Raw genomic sequence first — 17,867 nt, forward strand, 5'->3', positions numbered from 1 at the left:
TCTTTTTTTCCCCCTCCCTTTCTGAGACTTCCATCTCCACTTTTTTTTCTTTTCTTGGAGCTTCTATCCTAATATGGTAATAGCTCTGGAAGTGACGTTTTCCGGCTCTTTTTGCCACTTTGCTGTTTACTTTTTCACACAAACCTAAACCAAAAAATACTTAAAATCAAAATTAGATCAGGTAATTTTTAGGTCAAATAAGGGATAAAGAAAAGTAGCAATGAAGCTTACCTACTTTATGCTGAAGAAAATCTTGTTTGTAACTAATTTACTACAGAAGGTAGTCACCTTTATTTCAGATATAAGTGATATTTCCCTATTGAAACTGCCAAAGTCAGTAAGACCTCACAGAATTTACCTTAATTTTACTTTAAAATGATAATGAATAAATATATAGTGTGTACAGTATAAAACATCCTGTTTTAAAGCACTGTATAACATTTAAGCCTTTCTTAGATATGTATTCAGATATACTTTATGAACTGCCATCCAAAAACCAGATTCAAAAGTATATTTTAATGTAATGGAGTGCAACATAAACATAGCCAGTTAAATGGGTAACCTATAGCCCACTACTACCTGCTACCTACTGATAATATCACCTTGTTTTTGTCCTGCTTAGAGTAATTGATTTTTAATAGAAGATCATCTATAATATGTTGACATTTTGTAAACAAAGAAAAACTTTAAAGAAATTTAAAAAAATACTATATAAGCACTTTAGTAATATAACTTATTTCATGGGCTTAATCTTAACTTTATGTCATATAGAGGAAAGAAATATAAAGAAAAATATCTGGTTATCTACGATATTTTATCTTTATCTTTAAATATATCCATTTAACATTCAACCCACAGTCTTTTATTTATTTTTATATTGATGTGACACAATCAGATCTGATATTACCATATTTTCTTGCATATACATACCTCAAATAAAGCACATGCCTCCTTCTTGGGAGGCAGAATGTAGAGGGGAAAAAAGTTTTTTTCCCAGCGTCATGGCCAATGGTATGACAGAATAAATGCTCCTGGGAACACACCGTATCCAAGAGGTGCAGCATCCCAGGAGACAGTGTGTGTGACAGTTCCTGGTGTGGCAGGAACTTCCTGCTGCCTCACCCACTTTGTCTCCTGATATGCCACACTTGCTGGACACACTATATTTCCAGGAGAACCTACCATGTCATGAAAGATTAGACTCTTGCAAAGGCAGTAGCATGACAGTTAGTTCTTTACTGTAAGCAATTCTCTATATAAGTTTCTGTAAATAAAGCATCATTTCTATATCACAAGCCTCACAAGACACTACCTTGTTTCCTTGGGCTCAAGTTATTCTTCACAATGGATCCAGGTGTGTTATTTTTCCAGTAAAGAAAACAGCTTCCCTCCTTAAGACACACACTCCAGTTGTGGGAGGAGGCGCTGCTTTTTGGAGAAGAGGTGCATACTGTATGCAAGACAAATATGCCATGTGAAAAGCTGATCTGTTTCACGTGAGAAGTGGCAGTTGTGGATGTCTTTAACTCCTTCAGGGTGCCACTCCCACAAAATCCTACAACACCACTTAGACTTTCTATAAATGTGGAGAACTTCAGAAGGAGCATACATATATCTGTAGGTGTGTGAAGAGGAGAGTGAATTTTCTGAAATCTGCAGAAAAATCCACCATGCAATTTTTACATAAGTGTGTGAGGATGTCTCTGATAAAATGGGATGAGAATGCTTCAGAGAATTTACATTCAATAACAATGTTGCAATAAAACTCGTGCAATAGCATGTGCCAAGAACTTACAGCATGTAGCCCTGGTCATAGGCTTGAATGGTCGTAGATGAATAAAAAGTACTCAGTCTTACTAGATCAAAGGTACTCTGCCTCTGGCCCATGGGCCAAACATGGCACACAGAGCCTTGGAATTTGGCCTGTGGGGCTCCCCATAAGTTGGAATATTTGGCATTTGGGGAACAGTGGCAGTTAATACCGGCACTCCTCCCTGCTACCAAAATCCCAAGCCCGGTATGGCATGTAAGACCTGGGCCATAACCCTTTCTGCGCATGGCCAAAATTAGGGTGGGGCCAAGTCCACTTTCCCTGCATGGCTGGATCAGGGATCCCTTCTTCCCATGGTGCCGGGCCACACTTTCAACCTTTGTGCAGCCGGTTAAGGGCTAGGCCCTACCTGCTTCTACCCCCATGGGGCTGGACCACTTTCCTGTGCCCATCCAGGTTAGGGCTGGGCTACACCCCTTTCTTCCCACAGGGTTAGGCTATCCCCAATCCTCTGCCCCCCATAGGGCTGTATTGGGACCAGTATGTGCTCCCCGCAACCTGAGCTAGGTTGGAGGCAGTACAAGTCCCTTTCCCCACGTAGCTGGATTGGGGCTTGGCTGCCCCTGCAAGCCCTCCTCCATTCAGCTGGATAGGACTCTGTTGCATGGGCCCAGGGAACCAGGCACTACTTGCATGGGAACCAGGCACTACTTATCTGGCCCTGCACACAAAAAGATTAAGCACCACTGATCTAGGTCAAAAGGAGAGATGTTACTAACCCTGCACTGTAATCACATGTAGCCTGAAACTTATTAGGGATGGAGTTAATGTTGCTCCTGATTCTTGGGTGAATACTTGCTGCTGTTTGGAACTCATTCCTTATTGCTTAGTTTTCCACAGAACTTCTCTTGAGTGGAAAGCCAGCATTTTTCTCCCAAAATGAAACAGCCCCCAATCCAGCAGGAAGATCTTTGTGGTGACTTGCTGACTTCCCAAGTGGATGTTTCTTTCTTCTACATGCACACAATTTTTTGCTTGGACTCTTCCCAGTTTGAAAGGAATTATATCGATGGGTTATTCCTGAATATTATACAGAAAACAATCCTGCATATGGAAAAAGATGGACAAGATGACCTAGTTACTACTTTCTATTTCTCATTTCTATGAAGAAAGAGGAGGGGAAAAAATCAGTTCTGTTCTAAAAGAAGACCTAGACAAATAATTTGTAAATTTATTTGCTAAATGTATTTATTCAATAAGTTTGACTTTTTTTCAAATCAACTATTCAGTGAGTTTTCTTCATTATTTGCACAGCTCTAGTCATGAATATAGATGACTCACATTTCATTTCTGAATTCAAACCAATATTCATAAACAATTTTTGTACTGTTTCTCCACTTCAACTTCTAAGGAATTGAACAAAAAATAGATAGGCATAAGAATGGAAAGAATTAAAATGCAGTACTATTGAGGTTGATGTAATTTCTTTCTAAATTTTTAGTGGAATATTCCTGCCTTGAAGGTTTAGGGATATTTTGTCATGTAAGGGAAGACCTTTTTCATATACTGGAAATTCAGAAATTGTATCTAGTAAATTCTTTGTGTAAACTGTCCACCAGTCACTGTGTCCTATGGATGCATGTCTCATGCTGCAAGCTGCATTGTTCCAGATAGAATGAGTCTTCAATATTGGCTGCAATAAGCACTCATCACATTTTTAAAATGAGTCTGGAAAAGTTCCCCAATTATACATCTGCCTTCTTTTCTATCTCATACACCAGAGAATTAGGCTGACCGTGTGTATTCATTCAGAATTGACTTCTCTTAGTCTTTCTCCCTCCTTCCCCCAAAGCATCTGTAGGCAATTTCTGTCTGCTAGCTAATAACAACAAAAAAAGCCAAAATACCTTTGTGACATATATGCACAGATGTATAGTATGTATACCGATTATGGTCCCTCTGTAGAACATGTCACGTGTCAGCTAGTTGACAGGAGCCAATGACTAGAAAAGTATCTAGGCTCTTCCATTGAAGTCAATAGGAATTAGTCACCTAAACTAAATATCTGGACCCAAATCCTAGATTTTTTACTCAGCCACTATCCAGTCTCCTATTCAGATGAAATTCATTAGCTTGAGTAAGAATTTGGCAAGGACTGTAAAATGTGAGTCTGCACAGGTAAAGAAATGAATCTGACAGAAGGAGAGGAAAAGTAAGTGTTATTGAGGGACAAATCTAGTTCTGTGGAGACCTCCCCCCCACCCAAGAAACTGTTCTAACTGATGTTTTTTCTGCGTCCTGGAATCATATGTCTCCTGGGGGAAGGCACATCGGTAACAATGCATGTACTGGTGTCACTCAGTACTGATGAAATAATGCCTCAAATCCCAGCAAATTCATTTTTAGCTCGAGCTTACTGCCAAGTCTTTTGTAGGTATATATCTATATTACTCCATTAAAATCTGGCTTCTGTTTCATGTGGAAACACACCTATGCTCTGTATCCTACTAACAGTTCTGTGTAAAAGAGCAAGTGTTTAAAGTACACTTCTCAAAGGATGATATTTATTATATGATAAATAGAAAAAATGTCCCATTAAAACAAAGAAGAGAGACAAATGTGTATAATTCATTTTTTCATGATTTATTAACATTAACTTCCAGAATTATGATTTATTCACATTAACTTTCAGCATCAAGTATATTGCCCTGATTTATGCATGCTGCATGTAAAAGTTCTTATTAGTGAATCATTGATTTTAAAGTTCTGATTTAGTATGTTAGTTTATGAATCCTCACGTTAAAATTTCAATTTAGATCCCTGATTTATATACACTTGGTTTCATGCTATTTGTGAAGCATAATATTAAAACTCTGATTTAATATGATAGTTACTGTAAGGAGCATTAGTGTAATAAAATATGCAATACCCAAAAGACTTAGATAAAACCAATCAATGATTCTTCTACTGTACCTGGGGCTAGATTTTTTAGCTTCGACTTCAGTGGAGATATGGTGATTTACAGCATTTGGCAATCAAGCTCTTTATTTGTGTTACACAGATATTGTCAGAAGCATTACATTTTGAATAGCATAATAAAAATAGGAGACAGTGGAGTTACATTAAAATATAACAGAACTCTTAACTCTGTTTAACAGGATTATATACAAGAACACCAACATTTTCAAGAAGTGTCACTTGACTCTTCTTTCCACTTTTTACAAATCATTATTGGTTAGTCAGCCAGAGAAAATATGCCTAATACAGTTTTATGAATGCACACACGCTTGTGGAGGTACATTGTAGATTCTCTGCTAGACAAATTAATATATATGTCAAGTAAATAAGCTGTATGAATAGTCATCAACAAGTTTTTTAAAACTCATAAGCCTATTTTTGATGTGGGTAATATTTCATTATTTTGGTTTAGTTTGCACTGCAGTCTGGCCACTTCATTGTATTGTTAATCTTTCTCACATAATCTAGAGCAATAAATTAAAATCATCTTTTGTTTTCTACAGCCAGTATGAGTTGGCCAAGCAGCAAACATTAAATCAGCTTCCCATATAAGAAGTGATATTATAAGGTTCCAGGCTGAATTGTAGTTACATATTGTTAGTAAATCTCCATAACATTCACCCCCTTGCATTTATTTCTTCTAGAGCCAAATCCAGTAACACAGCTGCAAGTCAGAGTGCTGGTCAGCTTTCAGCAGGGTTGGCCTAGCAGGCCTGTGTCCTCTCTTTTTTTGGCCTCAGCTATGGAGTAGCCACAGAACCACTAGCAAATAAAGAAGCTCTTTGTTACTCTGCTTCACGTGCAAGAAAGGCTCAGAGATTGGTGGGAAAGTTTGGAGGTTCCTTAGACTCTGACCCATCACATCAGTGTTTTGTACCCACATCTGTCTCCTAGGTAACCCCTTGCCTGTTGATTTTTTGCCCACAATTGGTTCAGTTACTATTTTTCACTTTAAGAAAACTGTCTTGTAATGAAAAATATATCTTCTCTATTCTGAACAGACTACTTTTTTCAAAAGAATAGAGCTCTGTATACCCTATCAGTTCACAGACTAGTGGGAAAGAGCTATAAATAGAGTAGCACTTGAGAAGCAAGCAAAAGAGCAGTAAAACAGTAATAGAACATTCTGGATAAGCCCATTCCTATGGTCTAACCAAGTAAAAAAGGACACCTGAACTGTTAATATCATATGTCTCTTAATTTTTCTATTTCCAGATGTGCTATAACCTTCTTCCCAGATCCCCTTTCCTTTTCTCTTGATATGACTATCCTTCTAAGATGCCCACTGACACTGGGCTATAGACAACACCTAATAAGACTAAGGGGTGAAGTCCTCTGGCAGTAGAACATACCTACTGCATCTGGGGTCTTGTTGCAAAGTCCACTGAAGTCAGTGGAAAAACTCTTGTGAACCTAAACAGAAAAAGAGATGTAAAAGAAATTCTGCATCAGTTTTTGCTAGCACATCTGATGGCTGGAGTGAAGTGATAAACTAAATGTCACTTTTCTTCTTCCAAACCCTAATGTATTCCTATAGATCTGTATATTAACAAACATAATTTAAGTAGTACTGTCCTTACCCTGGGGCATTCTATTAGCCAAAATGTAATTCTCCTTTGTTTCAGAGCTTTTAATTAGATTATATTCTACAACCTCTCTTTCTTTTTCTTCTATCCTTTTTCCACCCTGGTTAACTTCCCATGGTGATTGAGCCTGCATAGACATTCAAATCATCCAGGACAAGTCTCCTGGGTTTATCTTCCTGAGAAAAAAAACCTGACCTGTACAGAAGTTCAGACAGAGAAGCAAAGAGCCTGCAGTGTGGATGCTGGGCTTCCAGAGCTCCCCAAAGCACACAGCCCAGAAAGCTTTGAAGCATTTTTTAAATGAATGTAGTCAGGGATCAGCAGGGTCAGGGAAGCTGGGGGCAGGATCTGTACCATGCACAGAAGAGTCATTTAGGCTTTTTCCTCCCCCATGCTGTGTTTGAGCCCAGCTAAGATTGGGGAGGGAGTATTATGCTTGTATGCTTCCACACACCCAAGTGATTCAGGCAGGGAACAAGCCAGAAGCAGACCATACCCCTTAAGTGCTTTAATATGGGGCTTTTAGTCTGAAGCACTTGGGGTACATGTTTTCCTTCCTGCCTGGAAGAGACTGATGCACACTCTCCCTCACCCTATGGGAGATAGGACAAAAGAAAGCAAAGTACATTGGGATTGCAGAAGTCATCTCTGCATCTGCTGCCTGTACAGAAGTTTTGTCTCCCAAGAAGTATTCTCTGGGGAGCCACTTTACTCAAGTTGTTCTTGAGTTATTTTCTCCCAGAGTGATCTCTTTTACTCTGGGAGAAAAACTATGAACTTCTGTACATTTGTGGTTTCTCCCAAGAGATCAGGGACTCTCTCCAGAGAAAGTGAACATCTTGCCATGCTTTCTGCCTCGGTCCAGCAATGCATGTCCAAGCATAATTTTGATGAGTTATTCTTTCCCTACTTTATTTGTGAAAGTCATGGATCACAATGAAAAATATTTCACCAGTATAGTGGGGTGTGTGTGCATCTAGAACTCATTGTATAACTCATTTCAGCTTGAACTAATATTTAAACACCAAATCTGGTGACAGGAGATTTATCATAATATCATATCTAGGATATTAAACTGCATTGCCAGCTCTGTGATCTGTACGAACAGCTGACTTCAGTCTTTCAGATCAGTTTTTCAATTAGTCTGATTCCTTGTGACATCAGAATGTTGAGCTCTTCTGACATGGACCAATCTGAGCAGTCATCAATGTCTCAATATCTAGTTGGAAGGAGGGGTCAAATGAGGTTCCCCAGGGGTCTGTCCTGGATCTGGTATTGCTAAACTTCTTCCTTAATGTTTTAGATTATGGGATCGAGTGCATGCTTAGCAGACAACACCATGTTGAATGGAGTTGCAGACAATGGAAAGCAGGGCTAGTATCCAGAATGACCTAGAGAGCCTGAAGAAATGGTCTACAATAAATCAGATGAGATTTAACCAAGGCAAGTACACTTGGGATGAAGTAGTTGTATGCACAAATACAGATTGAGGTACGGCTGGCTAAGCTGCAGTTCTGCAGAGAAGGGCTCAGGGCTTATGGTAGATCTGCTGCCTACTGTAGGCTACAATAGTGCTACAGTAGATGATGAATTTCAGCTATCAGTATGCTATTGTTGCAAAGAAAGCAAATAGCATACAGGGTTGTATTAAGAGAAGTGTCACTTGCAGATCAAAATAAGTTATTCTTCTGCTTTATTCAGCACTTACCTAGAGTACTGTGCTCAGGTTTGGGACCCACATTTCAAAAAGGATATGAACATATTGGAAAGCATCCAGCACAGAGCTACAAAAATCTTTAGGGGTCAGGGAAGCAAGATTCTGAGGAAAGGCTGGAAGAGCAAGGGTTTTTAAATCTGGTTAAGAGAGGACTGAGGGGATATTTGACAACAAGCCTGAAAGGTGATCATCACGGTGATGATGGAGGTGGACTTGTCTCTGTAGCCACAGGGGACAGGACTAAAAGCACTGGCCCCAAGCTTGAGCAGAGGAAATTTTGGTTGGCAGTTAGAAAGAACCTTGAGTTCGTTGGGTATGATCAACCATTGGGACAAGCTCCCTGAGAAGTTGTGGAATCTCCATTCTTGGAAATTTTCAAGAGCAGACTGGACAGACACTTGGCTGGAATGGTTTAGTTAGGGACAATCCTACCTGAGCAAGGGACTAAATAACCTTGTAAGGTCCCTTGCAGCCCTAGTTTCCTATGATTGTATGAGTCCTTATATAAGTTACTTTACATATGTGTTAAGAAGCAACTCATTACAGCAAGAAAGTTGGAAACCCAGGGCCGGATTCTTATTTCAGTTATACGGGTAACTGAGTAACTTTAAACTCAGTGTAACTGATGTTGGGATCATATCTTCAAGGGTGCTAGAGAAATAATGTATTTAGCAACTCACAAGGTTAGAATTCATACTTGCTAATCTGCCTTTTTCCATTCTCTTCAACTACATGGCAGATCTGCAGTCCTGTATTACTGAGCTCAATTTTTAGCAATTTAGACCTTAGGCCTACAATTAGAAAAGAAGTAATTAGTATCATGAAGGCTCATCTGTCAAATTAAACTTGTGACCCAACAAAAATATTCTAAAAAGCAAACAGAGAAAACAAAGCCATGTTTAGCTCTTGATGAATTTAATCAAGAAAGACTTCAACAGATGTAGTTCAGCATTATTGTACTGATGAGATAAAAATCACATTTTCCTTTACCACTAAAACTATGCCATGCCAAAAAAAATAAGTTAATGACAGAGCAAAAAGACATTTTTTGTGTTTATGAATATGAATTAGAATGGGAAAACAATATTTCATAGCCAAATCTTTGCATTTTTCGTAATAAGCAGTATTAAAACCCCAAGCTATTTTACATGCAAGACATTTACTTGAATGTCTCCCATGTCAAACTCAGAACTTCATATAATTATTGGAACACCAAACCGGTTGCCACGTGCTATATAATAATGGTGCTTTACTCTGTAGCTTGGCTAACAGCACTGCACAACAGTCACTCTAAACAGTCTTTTCAGGCATTGTCGGAGATGATTCCAGGACCAATAATTTCACCGTCACTGGAAGCCTTAATTAAATGTAAAAAAAAAAGAAAGAAAAAGAAAAAAAGAAAGAAAAGAAAAAGGCAGCGAGGACATGTTTAAAACTGCTACTTTGTAAGCATGTGCTGGGGTGACCTATTAATGTGGATAGTGACTCAAACAAAATGTGATCTTTCTTACAAAACAATGCTCAGTGTAACAATGTAAAGTAAAATGTTGAAACAGAAAAGGGTGAATAATAATCCTGTAAGAAGTCATCTACGCATTTGAGATGTATTCTTCCTACTTCTTAAAGCCTATGACTGTGATCCAAAGATCCTCAATCCTATTGTTACAATAGTACAGAAAAACCTGTTAAGTGCCTGGCTGGGGAGCCATCCTCATGTTTTCAGGGTTAAACTGATCCTCAGATCAGTGGTCAGGATGGGATTGTCTCCCAGGTCAGATTGGCAGGGACTGTTAGGGCTTATTTATATGACATGATATGATATTTATTGTATGATTGCTTGTAATATCAGGAGACTGGAGATCCCTTCAAGTCATATCTTCCTATGTACATCCAGAAAGACCCATTTATTCTTTTTCTCAGTGACTACTCAGGGGCCTTTGATGTTCTTGGTTGCAAGCAGTACAGCAGCCTCCTTGCCTCATCTCACCAGTAAGGAATCCCAAGAAAGAGGAAGAAGCATTCATAGGGTCAGAAGGAAAAATGACAGAAGATGGGGTTTGGGAAAAAAAAGAAAGAGAGAGATGGTTGGTTTATATATGGGCTAGGAAGAGGGGAAGGATCAGAAGAATGAAGGGAATAGGGAGTAGGAGAAGATCAGAAGAGGAACTGAATGAAAAAGATTTGGAAAGAGATCAGGTAGAATATGTAAAACTGAAGGAGAATTCAGAAATTATTTTAAAAGCTCCAGGTTATCACATTACTTTATTTGTATATGCATATGGAACTGCATAAAATTTGGCAGCTACAAAGATTTGTCCTAAACAAGATACAGACAGCTTTGAAATTCATATTTTAAGCAAACAGATGTATTTCCATATGCTATTTATCATATATTAGATTATAAGCATTAAGAGAACTTAATCAAATAAATTGGCTTTTACTATTTGCTAACTTTGTGTTAACTTGTAAGCTGAGCAATGAAATCCAATAGAGATACTTTTACTTTATTGCCCTTTTCATTTTCAGGTCTAGATCTTTCCATATTAAGGTTGCACATGGTAAAGGGAATACTTATTACTAAAACAGATATTAGGATATTCAGGAAGTGTGCACTAGGATTTAAGAGGAAAGTTCCTATTGGTCATAGGTTTTGGAAAAGATTGCTTCTATATGAAGAGAAAATGTTGAAAAATTTTGAAGTGAAAATACTTTAATATACAAAAAAACTGGGAAACATCTAGAGATTGTTGATTAAATTTGCCAAAATTGAAAATGAAATGTGTGGTGAGTGAATAATCAAGTAAGAATTAATGAATAAAAGTTCCTTATATTTTTCTGTATTTGAACTGTTACAGTCAGAAGTCTTCTTCATGGAGGTGCACGGGAAAGTTAATACAAATTATTTGTTTGAATATACAGTGGCTTTCTTAAACTGAATTAAATCCCTTTGTAGAAATTACCATTTAGAATGGATTGGGTCTTAATTTGATTTAGTTTAATTCACTTACAAAGTAAAAGTAAGCTAAATTGAATTAAGGTCACTTTGAAAAACCCCACTCAAAGACCTAATGCCCTTTAATCCAGTTTTAAAAAAATGAATTCAAATTAAATTTTTCTGAGTGTTCCCATGTAGACAACTTTTTGACTTGGTAGAATGGAGATGAGATGCTTCCACATAGCTCTGCAACTCCCAGTATAGGAGCTGTGGTTTCACTGGAAAATTCCCCTGTGGATCTTCAGTAGCCATCACAGGAGTTAACGTTTCAGCAGCTCACTATGGTTTCCCTTTAATGCTGACAAATTATTTATACTATCCCCGATATCACTGCCTCATCTAGAACTCACCTTTAAAACTGAGAGATAGTATATATAGAATTGAAATACAGGTCTGGAAAAATATCTTTATAATACTAGAGGTAGATGAAATTATTCTAATTTCATGCTGGAAGATTGTGAAGCTTTTCTTTTTCTTTTTTTTTTCTTTTAGAGAAGTTATGTAATACATGTACATTGGTACATCTCCAATACTGGTCCATTTTTTATGTGAATGCTCAGTCTTCCTGCCTGCATAATGTTACAAGACAGGGAAATAGTTCTCTGAATGAATGTATCTCCTTTTTCTTTCCATCCCTACTGCCTTCCTTGCTCACTACAAGCTAATAGTGAAACAGGGCTGAAGTTGAGCAAGATCAGCTCCCTATTCATTATTCTACATTCTCACAGAAGAAATAGAACTTTTGAGATTAATTTTCAGGGCAACAACAGATTTAGGAAAAGCTCCTACCCTGCAGTTTTAATTTTGTTTCCAAACCAGCTCTCTCTAACCAGCATACACCTCATACAACATTGTTTCAGATAAGGCTAGTTAAAAAATAAGTGGCTTTCCCTATTAGTATCTATACCTTCAATCTCAGATAATCACCTCTCTGCATTATATACTAGTAATGTAAACTAACTATGAAACTAACTATGAAACTAGTAAGATTGATTTCAATGGGACTATTCACAATGCATAAAATAAAACGTGCATAAGTCTTTGTGGAGTAAAGTTACCAGTTACAAAACAAAGCTGTTTACATGTTGAATACCAACTATCTTCAATGAAGTTATACGTTCATGCATATGGAGGAAGCAATGCTATAGCTGATTGTTAGAAAATACATTATTTAGCTCCAATAATAGTTTACATACAGTTTTGATTTTAATCTATTTGAACAATTTACCTTTGTAGGGGCAAAATGGTTAATTCCAACAATTGCTATTTAACTTGAAAAAAATCTCAGTGAATCTTAAAAAAAAAAGGCATCTACTACTTATAAAAGCTCAATTTACCTGCATTCTTTACCAAGCTGTATACTTTTTGATTCCAGAGAATGATGATTTGTTGAGTAGAGTAAATTAAAGAAAATCAAGAAAATGAATCATAGCGAAATTTAGATATACAAAAAACATGTCTCAATGTACTGTATTATCAGAGAAAATCAGTCATATGATGTCTTACCACTGTCACAAAAAGTAAATATGCATTGGGGATTAGTCACTTGGGATACAGCTATGTGTCTACTAAACAGGAAACTATATTATACATAAGCAATTTTTAAAAATATATTTTAAGTTTATATTAAATAACCATACCTAATAGATTACTTGTGTCTTATTAATTTTAATGCAAAAATGCCTCTACAACAAGTCAATACTGCTGAATAGTATTTGAGCTACAAAACTGTAGAATTGATAAGGACAGTTTAGCACTAATCCTCTCAGTCCAAGCTGGATAATTTTTGTTTTGTACTACCAAATAAGATGCACACTTACTTCAGATTCTCAAATAGCAGGAACTGATTCCTACTTAGTTTCAACTGGCATTATCTCAATAGAACTGTACTGGTTTACAGCATCTGGGTGTCTGATTGGTAATTGAGAAGTTTGAAGTTTGACAGAAACTTTGAAGTTTTGTTTAGCAATTTTAGCCAATGAATATATGAAAGATGGGGGTTTTCCCACTTCCTGGGTAAGTATTGGGCTACAAGGGGAGAGGGCCTTCCTCCTGCCCACTCACAATGATCATACAGGATCTCAAACTGTATGTATATTTGCAGTTACATGGCTGAATACCCATCACCTGGGCAGGTCAATGGTTAACAGGGTCTGCCTCCAACCTGCTCAGTACAGGAAAGAATGAAATGCTTCTGGACATATCCAGAAACAACATTTTAGATGTCTAAGAATTTTAGAAGGACTTTAATGTCAAAGATGTACCTAAAATAACTCTAGGGTTTTATGTCAGTTAAACAGCAGTTTTCAGGATCACAATTTTGGGTGTAGAAGCCTAAAAATTAACTTGGATCCTACCTGCCCCCCCCGCCCCCCAACTACATTGTCTCTGGGCATCTGTCCTCCAGCTTTAGAACAAGGATAATGGTGCTTCCAGGTATCACAGTGGGAGTTGTGAAGATGAATTCATTAAAGATTTTGAGGCATTCAGATACTACAGAGGGGGAGGTCATATAAATACTTGAGAAAGAGAATGCAAGCCCTTGTTATCTGGTGTCAAGACTGCCATATGTGCCCCTTAGGACATACGCATTTAAATGTCTGTTTCAGAAAAATCTGTAAAAATATTTTTTTTGCCTGGCATGCTGTAATTAAAAATGTTTTTCACTTTCCTGCCTGGCCTAATCATCCCACCTCTATTTTTACTTAATGGCATGCTTCCCTTCCCCCCCCCCCACCTCCCTTTCAGTATAACCTTTATACCTCACTTGGTTAATTAAAGCTGCTTTTTAAGCAATCTACTAATTCAGCCTTGCAAATTAATATCAGTGGGCAATATATTTGGAGCCAGCTGTTCAATATAAGTTGTTTTTCATATGCTAATGTTTTTCATCATTTATTCAGGTTTTATGTATTTTTATATTTTGGTGGAGGTCAGTACTAGATGTGTCCAAACAGTTTCTCATGTTCTGAAGCAAATGGATGATTAAACAGTTATTTTAGTATCATCTGTGTATTCTCCTTCCATATAATGTATCCTGTACTACACTGCACTCAGGTTTAAAGCCTCTATATAGTGCAGTGATAATGTAGGGAGTATGGCTTGCCAGGTGGAGCTGCAATATCAAACAAAACTTATAGGGCAGCTGTGTTGGTATTATTCCTGGGGGTGTTCAAAGAGTAGGATTTATGCTGTACAGAAACCCAAAAATAAAAAAAATCCCATGGTGAAATTCTGGTCTTCCTTAAATCAATGATAAAATTCCACTTGAATTTAGGAAGCTAGGATTTTCTATTGCAAGACTGAAATCTCCTTGGGACAGAAGATGAATTTTTGTTTCTTGCTCCTACACTGCATAGCACAGCATAGCTCCTTTGGGACCTTTTAGCCTTTCAGTAATACAAATTATTTTTATTAGTAGTAGTCATTTGTGGTAGTTACAGAAGACCAATATCTAATGAGATATCATGTCAACTCCATAGTGACTTGCAGGATCTGCCCAAGTGTGTCTGTGGTGGCACCTCTTAGTCGTCATCCTGATCCTGCTCCCACTGCAGCTTCTCAGTATACTTTGCAACTATATCACCCACCATGTCTTGATATATATCACTTGGGAGGCTGACTGAGTCCTGGAGCACTTCTGGATGCCCCTGACTGACCAAGATGCTTGGTCCTGTTAGTCTGTCTCTCTCACTCTCTCCCCAGACCCACAATTTAATAATGCCACAGTTCTGTGCCCTGCAAGCACCCATCCTGCCTTCCAGGTTACCCTCATGGCCCTACTAGCTCTATCCAGGGCTTATATTAGTAAATTGTCTTAGGGACATTAATCAAGGTCTCCCCCTGCCCCCAAAGCCATGTCCATGCCTCACAGATATCTTTGTTGTCAATCTTTGTTGGATGCTCTGGTTATGAAACCAGCTGGCCCTTTCTCAGCTGTCTCCAGCAAAACATGGCTATGATCTGTTGTTTTCCCCTCTTAAAGTAACAGGGTCATTGCCCCCTTGTTACAATGACTGAGTTTGCCATAGTCCCATGGTCATGACATCTGCCCTATCCAGCCTCCTTAGAGGCCAACATCTGCTCCAATAAGTGGCCTCCATAAGCCACTCTTCTTGGAATTTCTTACCTTCTTTTTGGGTAACTTGATTAGCTTGCACATTCTACTGACAACTTTGTATCCTTATTAACCCTAAGCATACATGCAGATGGAGAGGAAATTAGATGGAGTTAACTGCCTTTTGTTGCTGACCATATACTGCTTCTTGTCATTTTTATAATATAGCACGTGAAAATGTGACAATATATTTCATTTTAATGCCATTATACTGTGTCATGCTGGAATGAAATACTATAAAAGTTACATACAAAGTGCTTCACAGTGGTGAATAAGTCAATCAAACATGTTGATCTGTCATTAAAAAAAACACAGCAAAAATATAACCAAATTCGATATATTTGACTAGTTTTTTGCTGCTCTGAGTGCCATTTAATTTCAAACATGCAAATTGTTACTCACATCAAATCATTCTGGAAAAAAAGTAAAATTATTGGCCATATAAAGTTCAGGCTATTAATTCAAACTAAATATATGGAAGTTTCATGATATATAACTTCTCATCTTGATGAAAAGAATATTTATGAGCTGAAGCAAAATGTGTGGTTAACTTTCCTACCCTGCTAGTATAGGGGCCCTGCACCATCACTTATATCTTACCTGAATTTGTCTACCAGTCATCAAGCCTCCTGAGATGTCCAGAACAGAGAATCATATAATTGAGAGATCACAAAATTGAAAGCAAGTTGTTGGTATCATAATATATTCAATTATTGAAAAATAAATGTGTTTTAGTATAGGATTTAGCTGGGTTCAAGGGGTTGGGAGCCCAGGTAGTCTTTTTTCTATGCTCCCTGTTGCAGGCTGTGGTCCCAGAAAGGAAGGATCCGTTGAGCAAACGAACCTGCAACTCCAATGCTGCTGCTACCAAGAAAGCTTTGGATCCTTGACCATGATGCATACTTCAGGGAGAAAGGAAAAGGATGGCATCCACCTCATGAGGCTACCTGTTTGTCACCAGGATGGCCGATCTTCTGGACAGGGCTTTAACCTAAGATTGCTAGGGGACAGGGATACACAAATACAAATGTGTCCAGGGACCAACATACAATTAATCCCTGTAGACAGGGACCCAGGGACAGCCACTGTTGTGGAGCTGAGGGAATAGTTCTCCATCAGAGGGACAGGAAGATGAGGGCCTCAGTAGGAGGAGTCAGGTGCCTATATACTAATGCCAGGAGCATGGAAAACAAGCAGGAGGAGTTCTCCTATTCTACAGTGTGCATTATGACCTATTAGGGATTACAGATATATGGAGAGGCTCCTCACATGACTGGAGTGGAGCTATAGAGGGCTATACCCTGCATAGAAGGGATTGGGTGGGGAAGAAAGGCGGAGGTGTTGCTCTCTATGTGGAAGACCAATACAGCTCCTTGGATGCTGACATTGGCTCCAAAAATGGACAGCTTGAAACTTTCTGGGTCAGGCTGCAGGGGGGCCATGGTGAGAGACATAACTATAGGTGTATACTACAAACCACCAAACCAGGGGGAGTAACTCAATCTGGAGTTCACCCAAGAATTGACTGAGGCTGCATGTGCACGTGACATGGTTGTCATGGGTGATTTTAACTATCCAGACATCTCCTGGGAGAAACAGTTGGCCTAGCTGAATCAGTCACGATCCTTCCTCACTTGTGCTGAGAAGCATTTCTTGACTCAGGAGGTGCATGGGCCAAGCAGACATGATGCTCTGCTAGACTTGGTCCTGACCTCGTGACTGACTTAAATATAGAGGAAAGTCTGGCCGATAGTGACCGTGAAACCATCATGTTCACTGTCCGATGTAAGGCAGATAAATTGGATAGGAGGATTGAAGTCTTGGACTTCAAAAATGCAAAATTCAACAAGCTTAGGTCACGAGGAGGGCAAGGGATGTGGGACCAGGGACTGAAGGTGAAAGATATGCAAGAAGAGTGGTTGTTCCTTAAGGACACAATCCTTAAACTACAAAGGAAGTCCATTCCTATGTGGAGAAAAGGTAACAAAAGGGCTAGGAAGCCCTCTTGGATATACAGGGAAATCATGGTCCTCTTTAGAAAGAAGAAAGAAGCTAATAAACAATGGAAGCTCGGTGTGGGCCCCAAGGAGGACTATTTCACGATGGCCCACATTTGCAGGGAACAGATGAGATGGGCTAAAGCAGCGACTGAACTTAGATTACCAGTGGCAATCAACGGCAACAAGATGTCCTTTTTTAGGTACATAGGGAACAGGAGGAAAACAAATGGGAGTGTGGGGTCATTGCTCAACAACTCAGGAGAGCTGGTTACTGGCACCCTGGAGAAAGCTGTACTCCTGAATGACTAGGGAAGTGGTGCTTGCCCCTACCCTGGGGGTCTTCAAAAGGAAGCTAAACAGCCACCTAGCTGGGGTCATTTGACCCCAGCATCCTTTCCTACCCAGGGCAGGGGGTCAGACTAGATGATCTGCTTAGGTCCCTTCTGACCCTACCAACTATGAAACTACTTTGCCTTGGTCTTTCACCGGACCAAGGGGAAAACCACACCAGGTAGAGTAAAGGATGAGAACAGTAGGAATAATCGCCTTCCTACTGTGGAAGAAATCAAACTTCGCATTGTGGTTGAATCAGAACTGACAGAGCCAGCTTTTCTTTATTTAAGGCTATACTGTGATCACAGGGAGAATTCCATACAGCAAGGG

General features: G+C 38.7%; 1 long non-coding RNA gene across 1 annotated transcript in view; it reads right to left on the reverse strand.

Moving 5' to 3' along the window:
- LOC109305952 overlaps positions 1-6,202 on the reverse strand; it is a 72,692-nt gene extending 66,490 nt beyond the window's left edge. Inside the window, exon 1 of the long non-coding RNA XR_002099783.1 lies at positions 6,142-6,202. This is a non-coding gene — a long non-coding RNA (uncharacterized LOC109305952). The remainder of the gene's footprint in view (positions 1-6,141) is intronic.
- Positions 6,203-17,867: the final 11,665 nt, after the last annotated feature.

This window comes from Crocodylus porosus, unplaced genomic scaffold (assembly GCF_001723895.1).
Source record: "Crocodylus porosus isolate Cpor-Errol unplaced genomic scaffold, CroPor_comp1, whole genome shotgun sequence".
NCBI lineage: Eukaryota > Metazoa > Chordata > Crocodylia > Crocodylidae > Crocodylus > Crocodylus porosus.